Genomic DNA, 13,626 nt, shown 5'->3' on the forward strand with positions numbered 1-13,626 from the left:
GAAGTGAATGTTTTTATGTCCTGCAGCGTGTTGTTTTTTTGTTTTGTTTTTTTGCGTTTGCACCACGATCCTTTTTTTGTACTGTTTTAAACTTGTATTTGTGTTTGTGACTTTGCGTCGTTTCCGTGCTCAAATACGCGATTGTCCCGTATTTGGCAACTAAAAAAGCTGTCCCGTAATGAACTGAGACGGGACGCACTTGACTTTGTCTCCACTCTGCTGCTCCGGCAACCCCAGTGTCCACGCTGAGAACTCTGTCCTCCGCAGTAGGTTGACAAGATGGCCGCCGTGAGGCACACTCAGCACACTCGGCTCTGACCTATATTGCTACGCCGCGGTTTGTACCTCCACCCTGAGCACAAATACCATCCAGAGTTTCTCCTCTCCGGACACTTGGCCTCGGAGCAGAGCGGTTCAGTCGACTCCTGCAACTTCATTCCTGGCTCCGCGCCGCCTGCACCACCATTGGTTTTAACTTCATTGACAATTTTAATTTATTCTGGAATCGCCCGTTGTTTTACCGTCATGATGGACTTCACCCAAACAAATTAGGTAGCCGCACGTTAACCTCAAACATCCACTACACCATACAATCAGCGTCTCTCACACCTGCGTGACTGTCTTCGCGTCACACCCCCTGCTCAGTGCCGACCACTTCCTCTACGGAGCACCCTGTGGACATTGCCTCCTGCAGCGCCTCCCACAGGGCACGCTTCCCTAGTGCTGATAGGACTGAGCTTGCTACTGCTGTTCCACCAACACCTGCTCCCATACCTGTAATAATGAATCATCGACCATATAAACGCAACAAACACATAACCCACAACCGCACAACCCACGCTACAGGCAGACTTTCCCCCGAGACATACAGACAATTTGGTTTTAACAGAAGCAATCTTTTATATCCACGCATTTTATCTCCCCGTGGTCACGCGCGCACATCTGGCACGACCATTAACCTGGCCGTGCTGAACGTGCGCTCCCTTTTAAACAAATCTTTTATCATAAATGAATTGATTTTAGATAATAAGTTAGATGGTATGCTTTTAACAGAGACATGGCTTGGCACAGAGGCTCCAGCTGTCCTCACCGAGGCTTGCCCACCAAATTTTAGCTTTTTATTTTCTATCAGGGGATGTAAGAGAGGAGGTGGAACTGCATCAATTTTTAAAAACAATTTAATGTCAAAGGAAGTTTCTTTTAACAGTTACTCATCATTTGAGTACCATGCTTTTGTTTTTAGCAGTCCACCAATTATTTGCATGAATGTATACAGACCCCCGCATTACTCAACTGCTTTTATCAGTGAGCTCTCCGACCTTTTATCAATCACACTGACAACTTATGATAGAATTTTAATAACTGGCGATTTTAACTTGCACATCGACAACAACTCTGACCCACTGTCAAGAGAGTTTTTACACCTTTTAAACTGCATGAATTTTAACCAGCACGTCACACGGCCTACTCACAACAGGGGACACACCCTGGACCTAGTCATAACCTATGGCTTGTCAACTGGTGTGTCCTCTGTTGTTGATCTGGCCGTGTCCGACCATTATTGTGTGTATTTTAACATCGCCAGTTTTAACCAACAGGAAGCCCCGTGAGAACAGTGAGGAAACGCTGCCTTACCTCTGAGGTGGCTGCAAATTTTATTGAGGTTTTAAAATGCACTCCTGCTGAAATTTTACCTGCACCCTGTGATTTTATTGTTGAAAATTTTAATAGCAAACTTAAATCCACATTAGACTCTGTGGCTCCACTTTTAACAAAAACTGTTAAACCAAAGCAGCTTTTATCCCCGTGGAGACATAAACCAGAGATTTTAAAATCAAAAAGACAATGCAGGAGTGCAGAGAGAAGGTGGAGAAAAAGCAAACTCACTGTTCATTATGAAGTTCTTTGTGAACAACTAAAATGTCACAATAATACAATCAAACAGGCAAGAATCTCCCATTTTTCAAAACTTATCATAGAAAACAAAAATAATTCAAAGTATCTTTTCTCCACCTTCAACCTTTTAACTAATAATAATCTTAAAAAATCCCCAGAGATGCCGTCTGACGCTCTCTGCGAGAACTTTGCAGGCCACTTCAGAGGTAAAATCGATGGCATCAGGTCCAGTCTTTTAGCGCATCAGAATGTATCTTTTAATACATCTGGACTGTCATTTTTATCCAAGGAAACACTGGAGAGTTTTGCCCTGGTTGATGCAAGGACACTTGGTCGAGTTTTCTCCCAGGTAAACCCAACAACCTGCCTTTTAGATCCAATTCCCACATCACTTTTAAAGACATTTTATGGATTCTTTGAGGAACAGATTTTATACATCGTAAATTGCTCTCTTCAGACGGGTGTCTTCCCTGCTGCCTTTAAAACGGCAGTGGTGAGGCCCCTTCTGAAGAAGAGCAATTTAGACTAAACTATTCTTGACAATTACAGACCTGTATCCAACTTGCCATTTTTAAGTAAGATTTTAGAAAAAATTGCTTTTAACCAATTAAATTATTTTTTAAGTACAAACAACATCTTAGAGAAATATCAGTCTGGATTTAGGATGAACCACAGCACCGAGACAGCCCTCGTAAAGATTTTTAAATGATATCAGGTGTAATGTGGACTCAAATAAACTCACAGTCCTGGTGCTACTGGATCTAAGCGCTGCCTTCGATACAGTAGATCACCACATTTTATTAAACAGACTCAGAAACCTGGTGGGCCTCTCTGGTGCTGTTCTTAACTGGTTTTGTTCTTACCTCACAGATCGCTATTTCTTCGTAAGTTTGGATGCGTGTTCCTCCGGAAAACATAAAGTTAAGTGTGGGGTTCCCCAAGGGTCAATTTTAGGTCCAGTACTTTTTAATCTTTACATGCTTCCCCTTGGGGATGTCATCAGGAGACACAGCGTCACCTTCCACTCTTATGCTGATGATACACAGCTTTACATTGCTGTGTCTCCTGATGACACAGGGCCTATTGATACCCTTTTAAAATGTATTTTAGATATTAAGTCATGGATGGCAGCGAACTTCCTACAGCTCAACCAGGACAAAACAGAGGTTTTAGTTATTGGTCCTGAAGGCAAGAGAGAGAAACTTTTACCAAAACTTCATCATTTTAAACCAACACAATCTGTAAAGAACCTGGGCGTCATTTTTGACTCTGAGCTTAGTTTTATTGCGCATATTAAAAACGTCACAAGGACGGGTTTTTATCATCTTAAGAACATAGCTAGAGTCCGCCCGTTTCTCTCCCAGGCAGACACAGAGGTGCTGATGCATGTTTTTATTTCTTGTCGGATAGACTACTGCAATGCCCTGCTCTCTGGTCTACCGAAAAAAAACTATCTGTAACTTACAAGTACTTCAGAACTCAGCCGCTCGTGTGCTTACTAGGACCAGGGGGCGGGATCACATTACTCCAGTTTTAAAATCACTGCATTGGCTCCCTGTGCGATTCAGGATCGACTTTAAAGTGCTTTTATTAGTTTTCAAGTGTCTTAACGGTCTTGGACCATCTTATTTATCAGATATGCTTTTATCTTATCAGCCCTCGCGGATCTTGAGGTCCTCTGGAACCGGCCTATTAATTGTTCCAAGTGTTCGGACCAGAACCCATGGAGAGGCTGCGTTCAGCCACTACGGTCCGAAACTTTGGAACAGCCTGCCAGAGGGAATCAGGACTGCAGAGACTGTTGATGTTTTTAAGGGGAGGCTTAAGACTCACCTTTTTAGTTTGGCTTTTAAGTGATTTATTTAATTTGTATTTTACTTGTCTTGCTTTTTAGCTTTAAAGCTTTTAGGATTATTGAATATTTTATCTTATTTTTATCTTTACTATCTTATTTCCTGTTATTTATTTTATTTTTTATTTATTTTCATTATTGTTACTATTATTATTCTTTTAACTTCCTTTTCCTGTATTGTTTTTAGCTCCAGTGTTTCCTTGTAGGGGGCCTGCTCACTGGGAGGGGTCTCATCGTTCTAGGGACCCTCTCGGTATGGATGATCCCCGTGGGTGGCTGTTTCCTACTACAGGTCTCTCAGTGCCTTGCCATTTCAATTTTTATTGTGCTGATTGACTGACATTTTTTATGTATTTACTTACTTATTTTTAAGTAAGGGGGGGGGGGGGGGGGTGGTAACCTGTATGTGATTTGGGAGGACATGGGTGGATGGTATTTGCTCTATTTTTCTTTTATCTTCACTAATATTTGATTTTAATTTCTGTTAAGCACCTTGAGTTGCAAGCCTTTGTATGAAAGGTGCTATATAAATAAAATTTGATTGATTGATTGATTGATTGCTGAATGTTTTAAAAAGCTTCTGGCGCGTGGTGGTGGGGTTTAAAGCGGGTGCACTGGGCTTGGACATTAGCGCAGCCGGAGGAAGAACCCTGGTTGCGGGTGCCCGTTCATCGGCAGGTGGTGCTGTGTGTGCGTGATGGTTGTGCGTTCACCGCTTGGCTGTTAAAGCCTGGAAACTTTCTCTGCCTTTTGGACTCATACGGTGCAGCTGGAAGAAAAAAAAAAAAAATCATCATTCTGAAGGCGTAGCGGTGCGCCGCCTAATAAAAGCTCTAAAATTATTAATTAATACGTTTCTGTTGAATTTTATTTTATGTGCTACATAGATTTCCTTGTGCGCTGAGAATGTGCAAGTAGTGCGCGATTGCGCAAGCAAGCAGCTTAGAGGGAACATTGGTTATGATGCAATAAAGTAAATAGACTATGAGTCAGTAAAGTACCCGTTCTCTACTTGTTCTGTAAAATAGTGGTGTGTGTGTGTGTGTGTGTGTGTGTGTGTGTGTGTGTGTGTGTGTGTGTGTGCCAGATAAATATCAGCTGTTTCCCACATTGACTGATGTGCTTTTGAAACTTTGATCTTGTCTTCATGGTGTTGACTTTCTAAATGTCTGTGGTGAATACATGGAGATCTTGACAGAAGAGAAATCTACCAACAAGCAGAGACTTTATCTGGATTGTCTTGTTGCTTTATTGCTTCAATTCAACACTTGATCATTGACTTGACATTGTTATGCAGTATAGACTGATGGTATATTTCATGACTTATTGATTGACTGTTGTCACATTGAGCCAACAAGCAGAATCAAAAGACAAAATTCTCTCACAATATTTACATGCATTCATCTGATTGTTGACAAACGGATCAACAGTCAGAAGGTTGATCAGATGGATGAGTTGTTGAAAGGTCAAAGGTCAGGGCGGAAAGGTCCAGAGTGGAAACAGACCTCAGCTGTGTTTCCACAGTAATAAAGTTGTCATGTGGACTAATGACACATTATTAATCTGCGGGATGAATGGGCTGCAGAGGAAGAGAAAGAACGTGGCACAAACATCCAGCAGGTGGACAACAGTCACCAGGAGCACCAACAGGAAGTGGCGTCCAGGCCCCGCCCACCCTGTGATTGACAGCCGGAGACACTGGGTAACAAACGTGAAGACAGAAGAAGAATCAAAGGTGAGAATTCAGCTCAGAGTCTCTCTGACGACTTCAGTCACACTTTCATCAACTCAGCTGAAGAACCTGAAGGAACATAAAGTCCAACATGTAGCGGCTGAGTGAAGGAGGTCTGGACTCTGTGGAGGAGCTCCATGGTTCCAGAGACGCTGTAGAAGGACAGAAGACCTGCTCTGTGGTCCAGGTACACTCGCACTCTGGAGGACCGAGGACCTGAGACACGAGTACTCATGTTGTTGTGACGAAACCAATATTCACCTGGGTAACAATATAAACTCCAGGATTTGTCATTTGCTGTGTCTCAATTCAGGTTCTGCACCCTTGAGGCCGAGTGTCCTCCGTCTGAAGGAAGCGTTCTTAGAGTTCCCAGCCTAGAAGGACGGACCAAACCCCGCCTCCCCGGTAACCACTCGGGACGGTCTAGCCTTCGGCGTATTTCCTCGTTTCGTCACCGCCGTTCCCTCTGGCTGGCCAACCCCGGAAGTGACGTTTCTATAGTATCATGCTAACCATTGGTTTGCCATCTAACGATGCCGTTGAATGTTCAAATAAATAAAATCCTACCTTAAAAACTGGATACTTTATGTGAAACGTCAATATTTAGATTTATATGTCGTGTCTTAACCAGTACATGCCGCTAATTTCAGCTGACTTCCCAGGATCCCACGATGCTTTGCAGCAGCACGCAAAGCATCATGGGATACCCAAGTACGCAAAGGATAGTAGCGGTGTATCCTTGGAATCGGCTAAAACGAGTGCGTATTTACGAGTGCGTCCTAAACACCCTCGGGAATTGGGACAAGCCTTCGCGCAGTGCGATGACGCAACTTCCTTTCAAAATGCGCACTTCAAGGATGCAGAACCTGAATTGAGACACAGCAATTGAATCCAAATTTACTTTCCTCTGACCTTCCTGCTCTGCCAATGTTCCTGTAGGCCACTGCTACACCAACCCCCTAAAATAAACCACAGAAGTCCCTCCCCCTTCTCCACTCAACCTCCCAGTAACATCGTGCAGTCAGACCTTCTCTACTCAGGACCTGCTTCTTGTCAGTGAATCTGTCTGGATGATCACAATAAGACTGAACTTCCTCCATGAATGTCACTTTTCTATTCTCCTCAGATAATAACAGACGTTTGTGCACTGTGCAGAACTTGCTGTATTTCATCTCTCAGCTTGGTCCAGCTGCTGCCACGTCCTCAAAGTATCTCAGAGGACGGATCTCCAGGCTGGAGGAGTCTGGAGACGGACTGAGTGCTGGCAGTGAGGAGAACCTGTGGAGAAACTGGCTGTGGTCCAGTGTGTGTGAGATCTTCTCCAGCTCAGCGTCTCTCCTCTTCAGCTCCATCATCTCCTGCTCCAGCTTCTTCTCAAGCTCTTTGACTCCACTCACTGCTGCCCCCTGTGTGGATCTGACCTGCTGCTGCACCTCAGAGCGTCTTTTCTCCAGCAGACGGATCATCTGGGTGAGGATCTTCTCGCTGTCCTTCACTGCTTTATCAGCAGAGCCGTTGATGGACTCCACCCCCTTCAGGTCTTCCTCTGTGTGCTGGATCTTCTGCTGGATCTTCTGCCTGGTCTCCTCCAGCTCTCTCTGCCTCCCAGGCCTCTGTACTGCTGCTGACACTGTCTGATGACCTTTATGTTCATCCACACAGCATAAAGCACAGATGATCTTCTGATCAGTGCGGCAGAACATCTTCATCACCTCATCATGACGAGGGCAGATGTTCTCCTGGAGCTGCTGGCTGGGTTCCACCAGCTTGTGTCTCTGTAGGGGAGCAGCATCACGATGAGGCTGGAGGTGAGAGTCACAGTAGGAGGCCCGACAGACCAGACAGGACTTGAGGGCCTTCAGTTTCCTCCCAGTGCAGACATCACAGGCCACATCTCCAGCTCCAGCATAGCAGTGATCAGCAGGAGCATCTTGGAGTCCAGTCCCCCCCCCCCCCCCCCCCCGCAATGAAACTTGGCACGTTAACTTTGCCGACACGTTGGCGTAGCGCGACAGCGATAGCGTGCTTCCCCCCCCCCCCCGTCAACGTTAGCCCAATTTCCAACCAGCACTGCAGAGAGAAAGGCAATATCCAGGTGGAGTGAAAATACATCCCAGTGCCCACCATCACAGGCATATAGACGTAGATAAGATACATTTACATAAAATACCAGAATGTTTGTCAATTTTTCATTAAAACATATTTTATTTATTTAGTTAGATAAAAATGTTTCCTCCCAGCACAATATGTATTTGTTAATTTAACTCACATTCCTGCCATCATCTTAACACAATTCAGTGTCACTTTTAAGTTGGAAAAGCATAATAATTAAATTACTTAAATGGCACATTTCAAGTAAAACAGTTGCTATTTAGTCTAACTTCCCATAAAAAGACTTCCTTTTACATCAAGAATATTTAAATTTTTCATAGATGACTCCCAAAGAGACAGACATATTCTGTCAAGTTCTAACCTGAAGACCACTCTGTCTGGTCCAAAAAGAATTATATTGAATTGAGAGCAGCTGTTCTTATTTTCTCTTTTTTGAGAGAGATTTGCTCAGATTTTCAGTTGACCTGTTGATTTGATTTCTCTGATTAAAATTAAAACAAAGTCTGATATTTGGCAGCTTGTTTGATTCTTATACATAGGTATAAAATACATTTTTTATAATAACATTCACGTTGTAAAAGTCATCATTTTCATATACACAAGTTGGACATCTAAAAGTATCGGTATCTGTATTGGTATCGGGATACTAGCCTCGGTATCACCTGGTATCGTATCGAAAGGAAAAATAGTGGTATCGCACATCCCTACTTCCACACACACACACACTATACTGTAAATGGCTGCAGTTTCCTTTACAAAAGTGCTACAGACGTCATTCAAACATCCATGTGTTTGTCTCATCAAGACCTATATTTTACATTTGACAGCCACTTAAAAAAAAATGCAGGTCAAAAATATGCATCATTTGCATACACAGGCATATGATGATTAGACCTCTTCTCCCTCTTTGTCAACACACAAATGCCTGCAGTTTCCTTTAGAAAAGTGCTACAGACGTCATTCAAATACCTACGTGTTTGTCTCATCAAGGCCAATATTTTACATTTGACAGCATCCTCAAAAAAAAAAATGGAGGTGAGAAATCTGCATCATTTGCATAGACTTCTTTCAGCAGATGTCGCCGGGCGTCGGCAGAGGACGGGGGTCAATTGCGGGCGTCGACAGGGGTCAGGCGTCATCGGGGGTCATCGGGCATCGCGTCGGCCACGGCGGCTCAGTCCCACAAACGCTGCTTGCAGCTTTAATTTATTGTTTTGATTTAATTTAATTTATTAGTGTTAATGGCTGCTGAAAAAAGGGGATGAATAGTTCAAATTCGAGTTGAAAGTAAAATATACAAATGTTGGTAGTACTAGTAATCATTACTAAGTACAGTTATGCCCATCTGTTATCTTTGTTGGGCTTGAGTTTATGATTATTTTTTTTACCCTGTGCATCTTTTGTTTTGTTAGTAGTACTTGTCATTGCTCCAACACGAGTAAACATGTTGCGTCCCACTAGATGGCGCATTTGCCTTATTTACAAGCACCACGGTCATCGGAGCTGATCGCTGCCACTCTCAGCAGCGTGCGTCTACTAAGGTCTACAAAGATTCCACAATCTATTACACCTCGTGAGCAAAACAGGCTACAGGTAAAATTAAACATCTTCAGTTGAGCAACTCAGGTTGCTCAAGTTAAAGTGATTTAAAAACAAACAAACACTATAATACTAGGAAAAGAATCGTCTATATCTCAATAAATACAACAGATTGAGTATTCATAAAAAAAAAAATGCTTACTTTAAATAAGAAAATCCAACAAACCAACAAGTGCAACACTAAAAAGCAAACCAACAATTAAAATAATGCTTAATTGCCTTAGTTTTGTCCCACACTTATCAGCTTAGCTACTAAGAATAACACACATTATTCACCTGGACAGAAGGAGGTTCTGAGGAACGTGTTGGTCCTGGAGCTTCCTGGTCAGGATGTTCAGGAGATCCCTCGGGCTCAATGTCTGGAGCGCCAACATATTTTAGAATTGCTCCTGCAGAGACAAAGCTCACTAGATCATCAAGCAAAAAAGATCAGAAGCACATTTCCCTATTTTATTATTACAGTGATGTTGCAGTAATATAGGAAAATTAAAAATTTATTTGTTTTTAAATTAAACATTATGATTGCAGTGTCCCTTTAAAGCTTTTACCCAATTACAAAACTGTCACTTTTAAGAGTTTTTGGCATTACTTTACACACTGTACTAGTTAAAGTAATAAAACTAAGATAAATGACCCACTACCACAATAGTCTAAAATAGTCAACACCATGTCAAATAAAGTATTTCCATAAAATATTTCTTTGAATTATAAGACAGCAGCACATTTCTAATGAAGGGCCTACAAAATACAAACTAAGCTTAGTAAAATCATCCTAAGTTAAGGCTAAAATAACATTAAGAGTCAAATATGTGAGAGACAACTTCCACTGAACAATAACAGGGGACTGACTACAACAACAACTACAACATGCCCTCCCTCCCGCCCTCCCTGTTAGAATGTGAATAAACGGGTGTGGAGTCAATCAGTCATTCCCATGGCAGGATAGGCCAACTTGACAGGATATGGTCAACTTTCATAAAACAAACAAAAACGCTGATTCATGACGAACAAATATTAGCCAGCCAGCTAACATTTATCCGACGCTAGCTAGCTGGCTAGCAGGACAAATAAACAAACTTGGGGGGGGGGGACAACAGCGTTTCACCTCCACCTCTCTAGCCCACATCACAAACAAATAACTTACCTTTCCCCTTTGCAAGTTTTTCTTGATCAGTTTTCTTTTCCTTCCGTTTTTCCGCACCGCTGGGATAAGTCCATTTTGATGCCATTATGGTGTCTGTTTGTTTTTAATCCTCTCGCAAACGGGAACGAATGGTAGCTGTCAATCATTCACATCATACCTGTCGGCGTCGCCGGCCCGCTACGTCACAACCTGCGTGACAGTGCGGCAAGCCCCCAGAGTCCAAGATGGCGTCCCATTCCTTTCAATGAAGTTGCTCACCCAGCGCATGGCTCCCAAAAACCTTTTGACTTTCGCATTGATGGGATAATAGAGCATGCGCAGTTGTGTCAGTGTGGAGATCGTCACTGACAGACGTGCGCGCTCACGAACAGTACAAAATTCAACATGGAAATGAATGTATTTTTTACGGAACAACTGACGATTGTTGTTTGGAAATTTTATCAATAATAATAATAATAATAATAATAATAATAATAATAATCCTTATTATTATTATTATTATTATTATTATTATTATTATTATTATTATTATATTAATAAAATAGTATTATTATAATAATATACTATTATTTGTGTATTAAACAAGTGAGCAATGTGCCACTGAATAATAAATGATACTTCTTTGAAGCAACTCTCTATGGACCATAACAGCACTGCCACACATATTTTTTTAATTAATAACCTCTTTGGAAAGCAGACAAAGTAATAAAATGATTGGTCTATTTATTTCATCAGAACTAAAAAAATAAAAAATAAAAACTCAACGATCGTGAAAGTTCCTCCCTGAAAGTTCCTCCCTTTCTCTTGCACCTGTCGATGTGTGTAGCTAACACAAATTTGCAAATATTTTGTCGTCCTCATGGAATTAAACAGCACACCATGTTAATTTATCAGCGAGTGCTCTCTCTTTTCATGCAATTCATCACTCTTAACATGTAATGCTGAATCATGAAAGCTATGGAGCAAAAAATAATAATTACATAAACGACGAGTGAAATAAAATGTGTCATTCATTCAATAAAGATTTCATTCATTCATTCATTCATTTTCTATACCCGCTTATTCCTATTCAGGGTCACGGGGGTCTGCTGGAGCCTATCCCAGCTGTCTTAGGGCGAAGGCAGGGTGACACCCTGGACAAGTCGCCAGTTCATCGCAGGGCCACATAGAGACAAACAACCATTCACACTCACATGCACACCTACGGACAATTTAGAACGTTCAATTGACCTCACATGCATGTTTTTGGAGTGTGGGAGGAAGCCGGAGAACCCGGAGAGAACCCACGCAGACACAGGGAGAACATGCAAACTCCACACAGAAAGGTCCCAGGTCCGGGCCCCAGAATCGAACCCACGACCTTCTTGCTGTGAGGCGGCAGCGCTTTTATTTCATTTAACAAAGCATATCATTATTTCATCATGCATTTAATTGTTTTGTGGTCCTGTGTTTTAGTGCTTCATAATTGTATTCTGTTGTCAAATTTGCCCATCAAAGTCAGATTAGTAATCCTGTACATCAGTTTAAGGAAAACCAATTCTAGGTAATGGATTGCAGATCTGGTAGTGACCTGTTACAATGGAAAGAAATGTATACATAATAAGTACGTCTGTGTGCCCGATATTTTAGCTAACACTAAACTTTCTGCACAACTGTCTGCATTGTGTTTAAGTTTAAATTAGTTAAATATGTTTGCATACCCAATTTTAAGTAAAATTACACCAAAAAAAATATTGTACATTTCTTTTTGGAATGTTTTGTTTTTTACAGCTTTCCTTTTGGGGACAGAAAAAGGTTGCACAAATGTGTGGAAAATGTGAGAAGAAAAAACTGGACACCCAATGACAACTCCAGGCTGTGTGCTCTTCACTTTGAGGAGAAATCTTTCATTTTGCGTGGTGAGAGAAAGTGCCTAACTTCAACAGCTGTCCCAACCATTTTTAGTTTCTTCAAATCAGGTAAGAGCATGTCTACCAAACAAAAGGTAAGTGAGTCACACAAACACCCACACACACACACGTGATTTTGATCAAATCTTTGACCACACATATTCTAAAAAATGTAAAGAGGTGTCAGAGATCTTGGAAGAAGACAGTTTTCTCGTGATTCAGGAACCATGTGACAGCCATACTGTGTCTGATGTAGATGTAGAGGTCAGAAATGCACCTTGTCGTGGTGAGTGGGCTTTTAACTAAGACAGGCCAATTATATATATTGTGTGAAGCCAGCAAAACAGTCATTATTATGAGAATTATAACTGAAGCACACTAAATAATACACCATCAGTCACATTTTGCTTTTCTGTTATTAATCTAATGTGTGTTATGTCAAGCCTCCACAGTGGCGTGCTGCAGTCAGGATGAGACGAACAAGGTGAATGGATGGACGGATTGATGAGCCCAGCGAGCCTCCACCATCCACAGACAAGCCAGTCCCATTATCCACCCAGAAGGATGTCTCTTCCATCTGTCTTTGCCTGCCAGGGAAATGCAGCCAAACATAGTAATTACAGATGGTGTTGTCTCTGTTAAAGTGACACATGAAAAAAAAAAAAAAAAATATATATATATATATATATATATATATATATATATATATATATATGTATATATATATATATATATATATATATATATATATATATATATATATATATATATATATATGTTTTGTGATTCATGTTCATGACAATAACAATCGAACAGATTTTCTTCATTCTTCCAATGAGTTTCGCAAACAAACATGGAATTTTCCCTGGATCATACTAATACGTTTGTAGATTATATAAAGACAATTATAAAACACATTTTTTGCGGTTTTATATTAAAGCAGATAGTCAAACGTAAATGTAGCGTGGTAATGTTGCGAAGACACATTTATTTTTGTTTTTCTTTGTTTCTTTAGAAGCTTTTATTTTGGTTTTCTGTGGAAGCACAACAGACAACACACATGTTAACGTCCGCTACTACGGTCATAGGTCTCACGAGCCACTTGAGAGACTTCCTCTCGAGCGTTATCTACTTTTTACATTTCAAAACACAGATCCATCCCCGACTTCGACTTGAACTTATTAATCATGTCGTTTCCCACATTCAATCTGACTCGTATACATTTAAATATTCACATTTCTACTGAATAAACATCCCATAACGTTAAACGAACACTAACGTAACTGAGCGTCAACCCCGCCTCCTGGTAACCTAGCAACGTTCTAGCCGTTGTTTCCTCTTCGCTAGGTAATCACTCGGAGACGATACATTCAAAACGTAAATTTAACTCACATACCCTCGA

At 41.3% G+C, this 13,626-nt stretch overlaps 1 protein-coding gene across 1 annotated transcript in view; it reads right to left on the reverse strand.

Moving 5' to 3' along the window:
* Nucleotides 1-13,626, reverse strand: part of LOC142889629 (NLR family CARD domain-containing protein 3-like) — a 305,633-nt gene that overhangs the window by 85,648 nt on the left and 206,359 nt on the right. The gene's annotated exons all lie outside the window — the stretch shown is intronic.

The sequence above is a fragment of the Nelusetta ayraudi genome, unplaced genomic scaffold (assembly GCF_046127955.1).
Source record: "Nelusetta ayraudi isolate G7.1 ecotype Tasmania unplaced genomic scaffold, CSIRO-AGI_Nayr_v1 ptg000023l, whole genome shotgun sequence".
Lineage (NCBI taxonomy): Eukaryota > Metazoa > Chordata > Actinopteri > Tetraodontiformes > Monacanthidae > Nelusetta > Nelusetta ayraudi.